This window comes from Dendropsophus ebraccatus, chromosome 4, assembly GCF_027789765.1.
Source record: "Dendropsophus ebraccatus isolate aDenEbr1 chromosome 4, aDenEbr1.pat, whole genome shotgun sequence".
NCBI classification, from domain to species: Eukaryota; Metazoa; Chordata; class Amphibia; order Anura; family Hylidae; genus Dendropsophus; species Dendropsophus ebraccatus.
In genome coordinates this window covers 24,106,691-24,125,425 of record NC_091457.1, presented here as the reverse complement: position 1 = coordinate 24,125,425, position 18,735 = coordinate 24,106,691, and the positions used below count along the sequence as shown (strand labels likewise).

Sequence of the window (18,735 nt, the reverse complement as noted above, 5' to 3'; positions counted from 1 at the left end):
CCCCCTTAAAAAGTCCTCCTTGGTGGGGATATTTTTCAGATATTTACCGATCGGATGGTCTAGCAGCCATTCACAGTCATCTTTGTCAGAATGTGTGGATTGGGAGCTCAATAGAGGTGCTGCACCATGAGGGCTCAGTGTAGCTTGCTGCTGTATTTGGTGCCCAGCTCCTAGGCTTGGGAGAGGCCAGCCGGAAAGGGGTTTAGCCAGATGGATCACCGCTGATGTTGTCCCCTGTGTAGTCATTCCGGGTGGCACAGGCTCAGGGATGTTGCGGTGGAGGGTGCCGGGTATCAGGCCCTGTGCGCTGGAGTCCTGTGCTGACTCGTCCCCCTCTAAGATGGCGTCCACCACGTGTATGGCGCAGCCATTATGCGGCCGTGCTGGCAGGGAGGGTCGGTCAGGGCAGACAGGCAGAGAGTGGAGAGTGCTCTGTGGGGCTGCCCGGGACTCACCCAACTCTGAGGAATCATCCGTAGACGGCGGCGGTGAAGAGCAGGCAGAGCCTCGTGAGTTGCGGCAGGAGGCGCCGGTCGCCATCTTGGGTAAGGCCGCGATCCGGCCGGAGCGGAGGTAGGTGTCCAGGGGGCCAGTCGGTGTGGCGTTCACAGCCTTTGTCTTCTGGGACTTCCTCCGGGAGCCCCTGCGATACATAGGGTGAGGAATTTGCTTGGACCCAGTCAGTTTAATGCCGCCTGCAGGTCAGGCCGGGACGGAGCTCCTCACAGCACGTCTGCTCCCAGCGGCATCCGGACACCCCCCCAGAAAACAACTTCTAAGAGTGAGCCAACAAGAGAAAAGAAAAAGTACTGAAGATGTACTGATATGAAAGCTGGCCATCCAGAAGGTGTTAAGTATTTCTGATGCTATCACCTCTCCCTTTCACAAAGTTCAGAGGGACCACTTTCCCAAAGTTTAGAAGACAAAATGTTGTGTGGGTGATTTGAGCAAAGTTCTTTTGCAAGGGCCAGAGTGGTTGAAAGGGAGGTTTGGGAGTGTGGCCAGCAAATGTTACGGCTGGAGAAGAGAAGCAAAGAGAAATATAGTCGGCAGGCTTTGAACCTGCGCGGGGAGACCCCAATGGATTTCTAGTCCATCGCCTTAACCACTCGGCCACAACTACACCCAAAGACTGTAGCAGGGGGGAGTTTTCCACCTTTTTCTTCACAGCACTGTGATCTAGAACTGGGTCTACCCTTCTGGAGCACCTCTCCGGAAAAAGAACATGCCTAATTGAAAGAAAACACCAGGCCATACTTACATTTTCAACTCTGATGGCCTAATTCCTACACTCCATGGAATGCTAGGCCATTCAAGCCTGTTTCCCTTAAGTTCATGGAAAAGATTGCTTGAGGTGAGACGGACGGTTGGCTTCTTATCTCAACAAGAAGCTTTGCATGGATACTATTTGCTAAGTAGGTTGGATGTGTGAGTGCCCAGCCGGAGAGGAAGTTATCTCACCTGAGAGTAGTTAAAAGAGGCAGAAAGGTTCCACCAAGATTTGAACTCGGATCGCTGGATCCAAAGTCCAGAGTGCTAACCGTTACACCATGAAACCCCAAGGCTGACCATCTGGACGACTTTTTTTTAATCTGATCTTGAATGATGTTGAAAACAGGCTTGAAAAGTGCAGCCCACTCCCTGTCGCACCACTCCGGGTGCCAGGGAAAAGCTGAATCCAATTCTGGTAAACTGGGAGAAGTTTCCCAGGATTGAATTCAGTTTTTTCCCGCATCCTAGGAGTAATGGCAGGTAGCGGAGCAGTGCGGGAAGCCCTGCGGCGTGATCAGCAGAGCACTGATCAAATGAAGCGATTTGCTTCGCTTAAATGAGAGCTTCGGCTCATCTCTAGTAAAAACCTAATATATATTAAAAACACACAATATGTATACATACTATACAGTATAAAAATTATGTCAAATAAAAAAAATTTTACAATGAATCATGCATTAATGACGGATCGGCCACTAGAGGTCAGAAATTGCCTTATTTATTCTCCTAATTGTAAAACCACCACATGTAATACAAAAAGTATCCACAAGATGCCCTCAGCGTGTTTGTTATAGTTCCTTACATTTTGATGGAAAGATGTAGTGGCCATCTAGAAGATGTTCAGCAAGGGTATAGGGAAGTATAGGTACTTGGTTAAAACCATGTCTCATATTAACAGATATAATTACAATGTCTATTAGCAGGGGCACAGCTAAAAGTGCATGGACTATGGTGCAAAACTGTACCACCGTGCCCTCTAACTCTAAATCATGCACTGACAATAGGACATGATGAGAGTTGTTGTTCTGCAACATCTGGGGAACCACAGATTGACAAACTGAAAACAGATTGTCAAATTATGACTATGCGATATCAATTTGCGGTGTGAAAAATGTAATGTCCATGAAATAGACAGCATACCTCTAAACTTTTGCTGTACCATGCCCCCATAGCCACACCCAAACACTTTTTCCATTGCTATTGACACAAATATTGGGTAGTGCCACTATACCGTCACACTGTCACTGATCAAATCCAGTAAACCAGGACCAATATTACCAATATATAAGAAACAACTATTATCACTACACCTTCACCACATAGTGACTAATACCACCAGACCATTACTAAAATTCAGTATACCAAGGCCAATAATACTACCAGTATATAAAAAAAAACCATATTATTTCCACACTGTGACCACTGCCATTACCACCACATAATGACTAATACCACCATACCAATCGTACATAAAGACCACTATAAAAAGACAATTATTGCCCTTTACACTGACTTATACAGAGGTAAATACCAATTGTACACAGCCTCGGAATGACAGATAAGTGACTACAGTGCACTTACATCCAGTGAGTCACAGAATGGTCTGGTGTCTTTTCTGATTGGAGTCACTCACTTTTCCTTTCTTTTCAATCTGGCACCGCTATCTTGAAAACATCTTGGCCATAACTCACCACCACACAATCTGCCAGACTGTTTAGACTCTGTTAGCACCTCTACCCTCACCTCTATACAGGTCCTCATCTGTATTGTGGGAATAGTGCCCACTTTGTCCCATGTAGTATTTTGGCCCTATTTGGATCCTCAAACAGTAATTAAGCTCTCTATGCTCTTAGTAGAAAGGCCCTAACATGTGCCCTCATATTGTTGTTAGGTCACTTTGTTTCCATTTAGTAGTTAGGCCCTTCGTTGCCCCATATAGTAGTCAGACCTGCCTCTATATGTAGTATCCCCCCTGTAGGTAGTTAGCACCAGTCCTCTTAGAAATCCCCCTGTAGGTAATTCCCCTGGTAGTTAGCACCATCCCCCTTAGAAATCCCCCTGTAGGTAATTCCCCTGGTAGTTAGTTTACTGTGTGTATAATTTTATACCACGACTCCTATCCATTTGGATTCCTTCCTTCCTTGGTTGAGCTGCTCTGAACAGGGCGTCCGAGAGCTCCACACATCGTGCCACAAATGAGCAATACCTTACCTTAAAACGTGAGCTGACAGAGTAACTGACAGAGCAGAGAGCCAATGGCTGGCTCCTGCTCTGCCAATGTTAGTGCCGCATTTAACTGTGAGCGCTCATAAGGAGGACTAACATTTTAAAGGGCCGTTTGGAGCGGGACAAATGGGGGCTGTCCCAAAATGGTGGGACATCACCCCAAAATAGTTTTTTTCTTCATGTAACCTCACACGATAGCATAGTATAGCCACACATACACAGCTCTGCTTCATGTATGTACACATACACACACACACACAACACCTACAAATAATGAACAAGCTTTTCATCCATACACACATCACAGCAACACATACACACAAAACTCTGCAACACAGACACATCACTGCGCAGTATTGGATGGCAAGTGCGATCTATTGCTCTCTTTTTTGGCTTGTGCTACATCACTGTACAGTATTTGCCCAATGCTGGCAGTTATTATGAAAGACGGACGGTATTTTTGCATGGTGTGAACAATCCTTTGGCTGTTGTAGGAAGATGGATATGGATTATACATAACACTCAGCTTCCTTTTGTGTCGGTCACTAATCTCTTGGTTGCCCAGCAGGAGATGGAGGAGGACAGTACAGCTCCAAAAGGATGTACAGTTCTATATCCTTCAGCATATCATGTGATCATTCAACCACAAGCTGGGACTAATTTTGTATCTCCAACATTTTGCAGAAAACTACCCTTGTTTCCGCAGTCAGAAATAGAAAAAAGTTTGACGTCTTTGACCGTCTGAACCAGTGATATTCTGTGATTCTATACAGAACTGGCTCTGTGTATATTTGTTTCTTATAAAATTGCGTCTATTAAAATGGATGCACAATAATTTGGATGTTTCAGGTTCCTGGCAGGAATGGTTACCTCTTTAGCACACACAATGTGACATAGCAGCAGTTGCAGTACACCAGCCTATGAGAGTTCTCAAAAAAAAAAAAAAAAAAAAGGTAACCTTCTACAACATTTTGTGATGTAGTACAATCACAATATGGATAATGTCCCCCAGTTTAGGATGACCTAATATAACATTACCCTTAGTAACTCTGCCCTCAAGGTCTCCCATTATTAACCCCTTCAAGACAGAAAGAGTCCATTGATGCACGGACATCTGGGTCAAATTAACGCAATGTTCCTTCTCACCTTCTAAGAGCCATAGCGCTTTTATTTTTCCACCTACAGGGCTGGTTAGGGTGTCATTTTTGGCGCTATGATCTCTAGTTTTTAGTATTACAGTGGTGCCTTGGATTATGAGCATAATTCGTTCCAGGTATGTGTTTGTAATCCGAATCCACTCTTAAACCAAAGCAAATTTTCCCATAAGAAATCATAGAAATGCAGACAATTGGTTCCACACTCCAAAAAATAATAATTTATTATTCTGAATAACATGTAAAAAAAAATGAAACAAACATTCAGAAACAGCAGAATATGTGATATTATAAGTTACTGTACAGTAATGGAGAGGATGGGAAACACAAGGGCTGACAGAGACTGCAGGGAGCATGAAGGAATGAGCAGGACAGATGTGGGCACATACATGCAGCGCTCTCTGTCCGGGGAGAGAGGGGTTACAGCTATGAAGAGATTACCTCCACAGTCCTGTCCCCTGATGTAAGCCCCAGCCTGAAGTGGATCTACTATGATTTGGAAGGTGAGGGAGACTTCCTGGGTCAGAGTACAGGACTGTAGACCCCGCTATGCAGACAAGGTCCCTCCTCCTCTTGCGCTCCCACCCATAACAGGGAACTCTTAAACCAAAACAATGCTCTTAAACCAAGTCAAAATTTTGAAAAACTGTGAGCTCTTAAACCAAAACGCTCTTAAACCAAGTTACTCTTAAACCAAGGTAGCACTGTATCATATTGGTGGAACAAAAAATTTTAATCGCTTTTTACAATTTTTTTTCTGATATATAATTTAATAAAATCAGCAATCCTGCTGTGTTTTTTTTTTTTTTTTTTACCGTGCAGTATTTTAATAGATTGGACAATTCTGCATGCTACGATATGTAATATGTTTATTTATTTATTTAAAAAAAATATTTTTATAATTGGCACGGGGGTATTTTAAACTTTTATTGGGAGGGGGGTTTATATCAGCAGGTGTATTCCACAATGGCAACGACCATTGTTTGGTTGGACAATAAATGACCTTAAAGATATCTGGTGAGTGCCGCTGTCTCCATATACTTTGTCTACATTGTTTAAGCTTTCGTATATAGTAGAGTAACATCTCTGGTCACCCAATACAGTCTTACTTTGGAGGATACTTCACGATATCCATTGTGGTTTGTGGTGCGGAAGGATACGCACTCACAAGGCAGTGCTGAGTTTTTCTACATTTATTTATCAATGCTGTGCTGTGGGGCCCTCCCAGGAATCCAGGGCATATGTCCCAGATTATATATTTATTAGGCCCCCTGGGTAGTTACTGGTGTTTACTTCTGGGAGAATTTTTATTATGTGTTTGTTATTTTTCTTTCGTCCTCTCTTTTTTTGCTCTTGTATATAAGCTGTAAGCCGATCATGTGATCGATTTGACGAGAGATTTCCCTTCCCATTGAGGGGCGTTCCCTATTCCTGTTGCATCACATGGGGCAACATATAAAAATCTGTCATTCATGCTTTAACTTTGCCATGATTAAGAGGTAGAACCTCGTAACGCGTAGGCGTTTTCTAGCTCACTACTCACTTTTTGTTTGTTCTTTTATGTTTTTGATGCAATAATAAAGAATTTCGTACTTTAAGAAGCTGTGGACGCTTACCTTTGCTGATTGCCTTACGGGTTGTGGCCCGCAATATGTTTTTTCCCACGTGCTTCAAGACAATACTGCCAACTGAGCTAATCACTACAGCAAGTTAGGTGAGCTGACATTTTTTTCTATTTCTTGCATGTTACATTGACCGCACAGTCTTGCTCCCTTAGCTGAGTTGTATTACTTATTTTTTTCCTCAGTACACTATTGGCAGTTTGAGTTTTTTACTTTTTTGGAAATGGCCGTACAGGCCCCTCTGGATAACGAGGAACGCCTTCTCAAAGCAGCAGGGGTCTTCTCTGGTGGAGACACGGAGCACAACACTGATGACTACAAAAAATCTATATGGCTGTTTGAAAAACAAAAAATCAAACAGATTAAACTTTGGTGGCACATCATCACCTTGAAAAAATATGCCGAAAAAAAGATGATACCAAGGGGATTGAGAGTTCGCAAACCCCCTAATGCTGCAGAAGGGGAAGCTTTTGTCTCAGAATGGAATGATGCCCTTTCAGTTTGCTCCTTCACCATCATGGACATGATTATTAAAAAGAGCGAACAAAAGTTGGCAGATCTTAATAAATCACTTGTCGACATGGACATTACCTTACAGCAATTTAATCATACCCCTGGTTTTACCACCATGCTGGATCAGACACACCAATCACTAACTGAGGTGGAGAATGAAATAATTGAAGTAAAGAAAACTAAGTTCAACAGAGATCTAAAAGATTATTCAACGGACACTGTTTATACCTGGTGGGAACAGCGACGTATCCAGCGTTCCTTCCCACCAATTCTAAAAAATCCTAATCAAGGTTCCTCCAGCAAAAAATCCGTGTCTTTTGACACTTCAGATGCGGATAGCTCGGATATTCAAACAGATTACTCTGAACAAGAGGAAGTGGCCACTTCTTCCACCAACAGGAACCGCAATCCTACTGGTGGGACTCGCCGTAAAAACAACAAGAGAAGAAATTTTTACCGTGACCCGCCAGTAACACGCTCTAGAGGCACACCTGATTTTCAACAGCCAAAAAACGCCCAACGACCCGCCGAGCCGGGCGTAAACACCGATCGTGGAGGTCACGGAGGAGCCCGCAGGAGATGGTAGCACCGGCTACTTTGGATGTCTATAATCTATCAGCGTGCACAGTCACAAATGCACAAATGAAGGTACTGTCCCTTGGTTTGACTTTTGTTCCCACCAAAAAGTTTTGTCTATATGACACCATTCAGGACGTTAACAAGTTTGTGCGTCAGATAGCAGTTAAAAAACATTTTATGCCTAATGTATCAGAGGACATTGTACCTGCTTCACTGTCAGATAACTTGCTGTCAGATAACATGCTGCAAAGTGCTACTATAGACACCGAAGGGTCGGATTTAAACCTAATAGGCAGAGGTACTATTCCCACTAACCTATTGTTTCCCGAACAGATGTGTATTCAGGGACTCTCCGATTTGCAGGCTTTGGGATTAACCGATGAACAAAACATTACTAATACCGGTGGTAGGTTGACTATCCCCAACCCAACTTTCTACCCTGTGCAATCCAGAACTTCTGGAATGGATTTATTCCAACATAGGGTAGAAGCAGCTCTAACGGACCTATACACACATCCTGGGGATAATGTACATAAGGATAATTTAACAAGGGGGGAACGTATAGCCCTGACAGAGCTCAGAAATAACCCATACCTAGTATTTAGAAAATCTGACAAAGGGGGTTCTGTGGTTATCCTAGATAAGGATCTATACACACGAGAAGTCCGCAGCATTTTGGATGACACGACAACTTATAAAAAGTTGCCAGGTGATCCAACTGAGATCATTAGAAACAAACTATTAGATCTGTTGGATACAGGGGTGGAGTGGAATGTTCTGACTGATAAACAACGTACTTATCTTTTTCCTCCTTTCCCTGTCATCCCCATTTTCCATGCGTTACCAAAAACTCATAAAAACATTTTTCCCCCTCCTTTCCGTCCTATTGTTTCTGGCATTAATTCTCTATTGGAAAGACTTTGTGTTTGGCTGGACAACCTATTACAACCATTGGCGGTTCGGACCATGGGGTATGTTCGGGATAGCAAAAGTTTACTGGCTAGTATAGAAAATCTTCCAGTGCTACGTGATGTATCCTGGCTTTCCTGTGATGTAGTTGCTCTCTACTCGAACATACCCCATGATGTCGCTATCACCGCTTTAGCTTTTCATTTGAAAAAATATAGTAACTACAGCAATGTACTGTGTGAATTTATACTAAAAGTTACTTTTTTTCTGTTGACTAATAATTTTTTTCAATTTGGTGAGGACTTCTTTTTACAGGTCCTTGGCTGCCCTATGGGCGCGTCTTTTTCCCCTTCCCTTGCAAATTTATTCATGGCACACTGGGAGGAGGTTTATCTGTGTAGTGTCCATAACCCTTTTTTAGGCCTGGTGGCCTGGTATGGACGCTACATAGATGACCTCCTCCTGGTTTGGCGGGGTTCACATGAGGAGGCTGCAGCTTTTGTGCGGTTTGTCAATGACAATCCACTCAACCTTAATTTTACTTTCCAATTTGAAGCTGAATCCATTTCCTTCTTAGATGTCACCCTGAGCTTTGCGGAAGGCAGAATACAATCTGAATTATACAGAAAACCAAGTGCAGGAAATGCAGTACTCCATGCCTCTAGCAGCCACCCCTCACACGTCACTAGAAATTTACCCATAGGTGAATTTATTCGCCTTATACGTAACTGTTCAAATAAAGATACTTACATTCGCCAGGCTGAGCTACTCACCCACCGCTTGTCACTCAGAGGGTATAAACAGCATGTTATCACTAGAGTGAGGACCATAGCAGAAAGTAGGGACCGCTCTTTTCACTTGCAAGACAGACATAAGACACCAAGACATAGTGTGAACAGTCTCCAATCTAACCAGTCTCACAATCCCATAGTTTTTTCCACCAGATATAGTCCACAGTTTCAGGACATCTGTAAAATCATAAACAGATATTTGCCCCTACTCTATCAGGATAGCAAATGCGAATTAGCCCTTAAACCTGGCATCAAGTGTGTGGCACGACGTGGTCTGACCTTGGGTAATCTACTTGCACCAAGTGATGTCTCATCTAGTGCATCGGATAGAGGGGCACATAATTGGCTCTCAGTTCAGGGATTTTTTAGATGTGCGGTACCGCGATGCGGTATTTGCCAATTCGCAGACAAAAGCAATTCCATTACCTCTAGTAGCACAGGCCGCAGTTATCCCATAAAATCTTTCATTAATTGTAACACTAACTACGTGGTATATGTTGCACGGTGTAACATCTGCAATGTCCAGTATGTAGGCTCCAGTACACGAAAACTTAAAATCCGATTGGGGGAACATATCACAGACATCAGATCACATTCCCTTGGTAGATCTGGCAGATCGCTATCTGGTTTAGCAAAACACTTTGTAGAGCGTCACCTTGGTGACATCAGCAGTCTCCGCATCAGCGCCGTAGAAAGGGTTAAACAACCCAGGAGAGGAGGCAATTGGACTTCCCTCTTACGTAAAAGAGAAGCCCTGTGGATTCTCCTATTAGACACCAGATTCCCAAGAGGTTTGAACTATAAATCAGACTTATTATATATTTATTAGGCCCCCTGGGTAGTTACTGGTGTTTACTTCTGGGAGAATTTTTATTATGTGTTTGTTATTTTTCTTTCGTCCTCTCTTTTTTTGCTCTTGTATATAAGCTGTAAGCCGATCATGTGATCGATTTGACGAGAGATTTCCCTTCCCATTGAGGGGCGTTCCCTATTCCTGTTGCATCACATGGGGCAACATATAAAAACCTGTCATTCATGCTTTAACTTTGCCATGATTAAGAGGTAGAACCTCGTAACGCGTAGGCGTTTTTTAGCTCACTACTCACTTTTTGTTTGTTCTTTTATGTTTTTGATGCAATAATAAAGAATTTCGTACTTTAAGAAGCTGTGGACGCTTACCTTTGCTCATATGTCCCAGATTCCCTGGAGACAATAACCTTCATCTGTGTGTGTGCCTCTAAGACCCACACAGAGTTAAAATAATACAAGCTGCTAGGGGAAAGAGGCACCTATATATACCATAGGAGGACCCATATGGGGGCACCCAGGGGTCTATATAGTTTATGAGGTATAGAAAAGGCCTGTACACTATATGGAGGCAGGTGGGACATATATATATATATATATATATATATATATACACACTATATGGGAGCACAAAGAATGCCTAAAACTATATGGGGGCCCATATGGGCCTAACTACTATATCAGGGAAGATGGGGGGGGCTATATATACTATATAAATGCAAATAGGATGCCATTATAATATATTGGGACCACATAGAGGCCTTATACTATATGAGGGCAGTTCACACATTGGTATTCCAGCAGTCATTCAGCTTATGGTATGCTTTTTCCTATCTTAATTTGCTTAAGTACTGACTTTTATGTTGTTAGTAGAGATTAGCGAACCTGCCGGATTTCTGGTTCGTACGAACCAGAAATCTCGGCATCTGACTCCTGCTGCCTGCCGGCTCTGTGCAGCGGGTGGATACAGCGTAAGTAACGCCTATAAAACTGGGATATCGGGGGGGGGGGGGTATATAGATCAATATAGGTTGTATACGGACTTTCTAGGACACGAGACAATTGTTTCACAGTTCAGGAATCTTGGTAATACGGTAAGCATTTGCACTTTCACTTTTATAAGACACAGCTGGTTTGCTGGCAGATAAGAGAAGATGAAAGACAATCCTTTCAGGCACAGCTTGGACAATATTAGAAATATAGAGATGATAGTTGACACTGTCTCTCTATACAGGAGATACTTGGAGTAGAAGGCACCTTGATGGAAATAACTTAGAATAACCTTCCAGTGTGTAATAGTTGTGGTTTTAGGAGTCTGCAAGCTCCAGACTGGAGGAACCTATCCAGACAATGAGGTACTCAGTTGGGGCTGTTAGAAGAGAGTCCTGTATCCATGGGAATGAACATCCACCTGAGCTATCCTGTGGGCACTGAGTGACACACAATCAGGGATTAGAGGCCCACCTAGTGGGAGAGCTATCTGTTTGAGGAACGCCTTTGCACTTAGCTTAACTACTGACTAGTATAATACCTCCAGTGAACTTGTGCAGCAATCAGAGGTAGAAGATCAGCAGCCCATCGTTGACAGGATTAGTGCTGGTTTTCACCACAATCCTTCTGGTGCTCTAGTCGGACATGACTAGGATATCAGTAATCAGGAGAAATAAACAGTAGTCCCGCAAATAGTACCTGGTCACCTGGCCAGGCCCTGGTAGAACCTTCTCAGCAGGCTCTTAACACACACTTTTGCTTATATAATCTCTGACTGGATCTTATGAACTTAAATCTGAACTGATTTTTTTTTTTAAATAGAACAATTAAGTTAACTTTTTTGCATTGTTTATCTTCAGCTGTGCAAACAGTACAGTGACATACATTGACACCTGGTTGCGGAAGCAGCATTCTTTGGGCTTCAGCCCTAGAGCCTATAATACATAGTGCCGTCCTATACATGTTGAAACAACAGCAGTGGGCACCCGCTCTGGGACAGAGTAGGGTGAGGCTCCAGTAAAAAGAAATTTGATAAGCACTGTTGTTATGTAAATCACTATTATGCACACAATGCAGACAACTGCCATAGGTTGTGGTTGTGTTCCAGCCCAAATAAAGACACGTGCAATTACCAGAATTTTCAAGTTTCATTTGAAAAAAAGTAGTGTTTACTGTCCCTCACATGGCACTTTTACCATTTCCTCTAGTGAGGTTTGCAATCCTTTTCACCCAGTTTATCCAGTTTATAAGAGGTTATCTAGGCTTAGAAAAACATGGCCACTTTCTTTCAGAAACAGCACCACTATTGTATTATTTGTTTGTGGTTTTGCAGCCAAAGCTGTAGGATGTAGTTTTCAGATTACATGGCTGCGGTTTACAGACCTAGAAGTTGTCAAACATACCTAATGAAATTTACCATGAATAAAGAAGGTCCATGAATACTGCCAGTGTATTAAATTGAATGCTTGGTTTTTGGCCTGTGAGACTGGGCTTTTGCATTTGATCTATCCAAACAATCTCTTTATCTAAACAGGAGATTTGGGGATGATAACTGCATTTTTAACAGCACTATTAGTCATGCCTTGTAAAGGCACAGCACACAGCACACAGTGCCTTATCTGACTGACCCCACTGATCAGCGCTAGTATATGCACTGGCCGGGATCTCTAGTGGCACCACAAACATCTGACATGTCAGTTTTCTGCGGACGCTATTCATTGAATAGCGGCCTCAGAAAACCCTGTCAGTGCACACTATGGAGCGAGCAGCTCCGGCCACACGCTCCATAGTGTGCAGTGGGGAGTTCTGATGCGGGCGAGCACAGTTGCTTTGTGGCGCTAAAGATTATCCGGCCAGGGAATGAGGAAAAGGAGGAGCTAACGTGTGCTCCTCCGCTTGCTAGCTGTGCTACAGAGAACGAGCACCTGGGGAGACGCCACTTAGATGCACCTGTACCGGCTTGAGTAGAGGAGGAGGTGGTGGCTGCAGTACCCGTGTGGAAAGAGGGAGCTGGGACCATCTGGGGTTCGTGAGAGGGGCAACAGGCGGGCTGCAGCAGGAGTACTCCATTGGCAGTGAGAGGGTTGGCTGGAGTGCTGGAAGGTGCAAGCTTATGTTGGGGATGAAGTGGTAAGGAGAATATGAGGAGGAGAGTCGGGCCGCCGCATGTAGGTGAAAGGAGGGAGCTGGAGTCGCCTGGAGCTTGTGAGAGGGGAAACAGGCGAGCAGCAGCCGGAGAGCTCCACCAGCAGGGCGTGTCGGCAGGTGCATTCCAAAAAAGCCAGAGGAGTTGGTCGGGTGAGCGGCCATCGGAGGCACCTCGAATTAGACGTGGTAACCGGCAGACATGGACAGGTGATAGTATTGTCATTTGACACCGTTGAATGGAGGATACTACCCCTATCATAGAGGGTTAAAGGGGAGGAATACAGGGGACACAGTGGGAGAAAATCTGCTAGTGTGTTTATTAACTCATTTGCTTCTGCTCAAGAGGATATGATATGAATTGTTTCTTACTATCTTGGTATTAGTTGCTGATATCTACGAATGACAGAGAATATTGGACTTACTGTAGGGAAAGTTGTGTGTGTGTTTTTTTTTTTATTCTTATTATTATTTATGGATTTATGGTGGATTCTCACTCTCTTTCTCCTAATGGTAGAAGATATGTCCATACTTTGAGTGAGATAAAGGAGGAGAAGTTTAGTGACGGGCGATGAGTACGAGGGTAATAATGTGGAACGTAAGGGGGATAGGGGATAAGGTTAAAAGACACATTATTTTTCAAGTAATAAAGACATTTTTTCCTGCTATAGTTTGTATTACAGAGACACATTTAACACAGAACACAATCCACTGGGTTAATCGGAGGTGGTGGTCATTTCAGTATCACTCAGTATATTTGTCCTTACCTAGAGGAGTAACAGTATTGGTGCATAAAAATATTCCACGGAAATTATTAGATAGTAAAATAGATAATGAAGGTAGATACATAATTTTTTATTGCACATTGGGTAATTTAAATTGTATATAAGTTTTTGTTTATGTCCCAACCCCGTACTCATCCTCCGTTTTAAGAATAGTGTTGGAGTATACCTGTGGTAGAGATAATTGCCCTGTTTTGGATATGGGTGATTTAAACAATGTAATGGATGAAAGTGTGGATAGAAGAAATAGAGTGGTGAAGAATCTCCCAAGAGTTACCTCTTTCTCAAGAACATGCGAGGAGATGGGGTTTATAGATGTATGGAGGAGATTAAATCCGGAGGAATCCGTCGACTCATGCGTTAATAAAACAAGTGACACTATGTCACAGATAGATCTGGCGCTTGGAAATGAACAGTTATTAAGGTATATAAAGAATGTGAAGTATATGGCTAGATCAGTTTCAGATCATGCCCCATTGTGTGTGGAATTGGTTGCAGGAAAGAAAGGGATTTGTTTGCCATAGCGTATTAACCCATATTGGTTTAAACTTATAAATATGAGGAGGATATGATACAGAAGCAGATAGAAGAGTTTTTTATAAATAAATTGGAATACTGCTCTGGAAGGGGTAATTTGGGATACACTTAAAGCTTTTCTAAGGGGGTTATTGAATAAAGAAGTCTGCCGCAAAAAAGAGAGCAAAAAAAAGGAAAGGAAGGAGATAGAAGAAAATGTGAAGAAAATGAGTAAATATTTTTCTTGGGCAAGGAAGAGTTTTTGGGGGGAGGAAAGCCAAGGAAACAGCTGATGTCATTAATTAAAAACCAGAAAGAATATAACCATATTTCGGTTCTATATAAAGAGAATGGGGAGGTGGTAAATTCTCAACAGTATATTAGAGAAGTATTTAGTGGGTTTTATAAAAAAATTATATGCTAGTGAAGTAGCATGTAGTGTTGAGGAAATAGGGGATATCTAGATGGGATACGGCTTCCGAAAGGGCATTGCAGGAGGTAAAGGGGAATACAGCACCAGGTCCAGAGGGGTTGTCAAATGAGGTGTATAGAAGGTCTAGTGAACAAATGCTCCCAACATTGTGGAAGGTAATGAAAAAAGCTATAGAGACAGGTGAGTTGCCAGAATCTATGAAGGAAGCTGAAAATGTCCTAATTAAAAAAACGAATAAGGATCCAAAAAGTTTAGAGGCATAAAGGCCCATCTCATTGTTAAATGTAGATATAAAACTGTACGCTAGAGTGCTGTCCAAAAGGTTAAACAGAGCAATATCGGATCTGATCCACCCTGATCAGTGTGGGTTTATGCCAGAGCGTACAATAAGGCAAAATATATTGCGCGTATATATTTCCTTAATATGCAGAGGGGGGCAGAGGTGGGCTCCCACTCCATTCTGTCATTAGACGCAGCTAAGGCGTTTGACAGGGTGGAGAGGGAGTTCTTGTGGGAAACCTTGAAGAGATACGGGATGGGAATGAATTGTATAAAAATGATAAAATTACTATACAGTAAACCAGCAGCCAGGGTTTTGGTGAACAGTCAGCGAACAGCTAAATTTAGGCTTGGAAGGGGCACCCGACAAGGGTGTCAGTTCTCACCTATGTTGTTTGCGCTGGTGCTGGAGCCGTTAGTAGAGATGAGCGAATACTGCTCAAATAGATATTCGATCGAATAGTGAGATATTCGAATATTCGATATTCGTATGAATATCCTGCGGATATTCGATACATATTCGATAAGCGTTCAAATCCCCCAGCTTCCGGTTTCACCCTCCAAATGGTCAAAAAGATGTTTTTCACTAATCGATTACTTGTTCCCATAGACTTTAATGGGATTGAATATTCGATCGAATATTCGAATATTCACGGGATATTCGTACAAATATTGAATATTCGAATATCTCACTATTCGCTCATCACTAGCCGTTAGCGATTCTTATAAGGGTGAACGATCAGATCCAAGGATTTGGGATGAGATGTAGGGAGGATAAATTTAATGTATAAATGTATGCGGATGACATGATAATATTTTTGGAGACTCCTGAGAGGTCTTTGAGACATGTAATGGTATAGCGCTTTGGTAATGATAGAGCGCTTTGGAGGCTTCTCAGGACTGTCCATAAATTGGCAAAAATCTATATTAAAGGGGTTATCCAGCGTGGGGGCACTTTTTTGGGGGGGACCGGGGAGGAGGGGGCTGAAATAAAAGACGTCCACTTACCTCCCTGGTTCCAGCGGCGGGTCCCGCATCACGACGCTCCGGTGCCCGGCCGCTTCCTGGTGTCTGACGACGCCCGAGACGCTACGTCTCAGGGCCGCTCAGCCACTCAGTGAAGGAGGCGGGATCAGAGCGGACTTCAAACGGACTTCACTGAGTGGCTGAGCGGCCCTGAGACGTAGTGTCTTGGGCGGCGCCAGACACCAGGATGCGGCCGGGAACCGGGCACCGGAGCGCCGCGATGAGTGACCCGCCACTAGAACCGGGGAGGTGAATGGACGTCTTTTATTTCAGCCACCTACTCCCCGATCCCCCCCAAAAAGTGCCCCCACGCTGGAGCACCCCTTTAATGCCCTTGTCTGGCCCTTTGCTTTCTTGGTTTGATCCAACAGATTTAAAAATGAAAGTTTTAAGGAAAGGTGAGAGTTTTAAGTATTTAGGTACAAATAACAAGTAATTTGCAAGACTTTCTGGAGAAAAATATAAAACCACTATTATAGAGCTTAAAACAAAAAATAGAAGTATGGATAGACTTGATAACAGTAGAGATGAGAGAGTAGTGAAATATTCGACTTTTGAGATTTCGAATCAAATAGGCACAGAGATTAGACTATTCGAACGAATATTCAATCCCATTATAGTCTAGGGGAAAAAAATTCTCGGCACTTGGAAATCGAAATTCGACCACTTGGAGGTCACCAAGTCCCCATAAAACCTCTCTAAACAATGTGAACACCTCCGGAATGACACTGGAACATTAGGGGGAGCATGCGTGGGTGTAACCAACACCTCAAAATCGCAGTATAATGCCACTCTCTGCAGTTGCAAAAGAAAAATATTTGTGAACGCTTTACAGCAATGTTCAAACATTTCATTCGTATTTCTTGTGCAACGTTACATACATGATTCCAATGTGCGTCTGTAGAGTGTCATGTTATTCGCGCATATCACGCATCATGCTGCACGAACGTTACTGGAACAGTATGCATGATGTGCCTTTTTGTGGGCTACTGGAACAATATATTACGTGCCTTTAACTGGGCAACTGGCACAATAGGTATCACGTCCCTTTTACTGGGCTACTGGCGCAATAGGTATAAGGTAATGTGCCCTTAGTGGGCTAAACCAGGTACACTATAAGTCACTTTTACACACAGGGTACTGGAATGAATACAGCTGCTGCTGCTATATCATCTATTTTTTAGCCCTGAGAAGTGCTTTGGATGCAGACTCCAGAGATGACTTTTTTTCTGGACATTAGCCCTGAAAAGGACTTTTGGGTTCAGTAGTAAGCCTGCCTAACCAAAACACTATTAAAACTCCCTCTCTCTCCCTGCTCGAAGAACTCTCCCTGGCTAGGTTGTAAGCGCATCTGCGATTGAGAGGCAGAAGTCAAGTCTTAAATATTCATGTGGGTCATGTGGTTCAGCCATCCAATTAGGGTAGACGCAGTTTTTGTGCTGCCTGTGTACTCCCAGGGTCCCTCATGGCCTCCCCGCATGGTGATTGGATTAAAAAAAGCGCCAAGTGCGATGGGAGGGCTTTCGAATGTTTGCCACGTATTCAACACTCTACTCGATTGTATTCTAATCTTTCTTAAACCGCAATATTCTATCAAATACCATCTCAATCGAATCGTATTCGCTCAACTCTAGATAAGAGCTAGAGTCGATGGGATGATGTTAGCTAAGACAGTCATGTTACCGAAAATTCTATATCACATGGAAAGAACTTAAAGACACACTTGGGATTAGAACAGCTTTAGATTTTACTCCCCTATGGCAAAATAAGAACTTTGTTGAGATTTGAGAAATTGGGCTGGTGCAAAAAAGCAGGAATAAGAAAAGTGAAAGATGTGTTCCAGATGGAACGGTTGAAATCATTCGATATGTTGAAAAGGGAGTATGGTTTGGACGATAGGGCATGGTTAGAGTATATAGGTTTGCAACATGCAGTAACGTGTAAAGGAAATAAGGAGATATATAAAGTTATTCATACCCCAGATTTTATAAAAATCATAAAGGATAATTTAGGACATAAGAAAGGTTTGTCAAGAATCTATAGAGGATTGAGAAAATGTGCATTAAAGAAGGAAGAGCTGAATAGAGGGAGAGGAAATGGGAAGTGGAAGTTGGTAATTTAGAAGAGTGTAAATGGAATAGGATTTTAGAAAATATAAAGGAAGTTTCAACAAATATAAATCATCGAATGATACAGTTTAATATAGTTAGAAGGGTGTACTATACTGCAGATTTTCTGTTTAAGATAACAGGCAGGGTGGCTATATTTGATGTGGTCATGTTCACCACTACAAGTATATTGGGATGTGTTGAAAGAAATAGAAGAGTGTACAGGGATAAAAGGTCCCTTTCCTCCATCAGTGTGTTTGCTGGGAGAGGACTCCCAATATATAGGAACTATGAAAAGGAAAATAATGGTTTGGATGTTATTCATAGCAAGTTTGGAAATTGTGAAGAAGTCGATGGCACCGCTTCCCCCAACATTCCAGGAATGGAAAAACTCAGTAAAATTGTATAAGAAATATACAAGTTAGGTGTTTTTTTTTTCTTTCTCCAAGACAGTCAATGGGGGGTGGGAATGGGAAGTATAGGAAAGGGAATAAAATAGATTAAGCAATGGCATCTGGATTAAGGCATGTGGATAAAGGGTAGATAGGTGTTGGAATATTGGGAAATTATTAAAGACGGAAAT

General features: G+C 42.7%; 2 non-coding genes across 2 annotated transcripts; both read right to left on the bottom strand.

Annotated features, from left to right (window-relative positions):
- Positions 1-1,041: 1,041 nt before the first annotated feature.
- Positions 1,042-1,123, bottom strand: TRNAS-AGA (transfer RNA serine (anticodon AGA)). The gene has a single exon. It is a non-coding gene; the product is annotated as a tRNA-Ser (tRNA).
- A 363-nt stretch (positions 1,124-1,486) lies between these two features.
- On the bottom strand, positions 1,487-1,558 carry TRNAQ-UUG (transfer RNA glutamine (anticodon UUG)). Its single transcript has one exon. It is a non-coding gene; the product is annotated as a tRNA-Gln (tRNA).
- Positions 1,559-18,735: the final 17,177 nt, after the last annotated feature.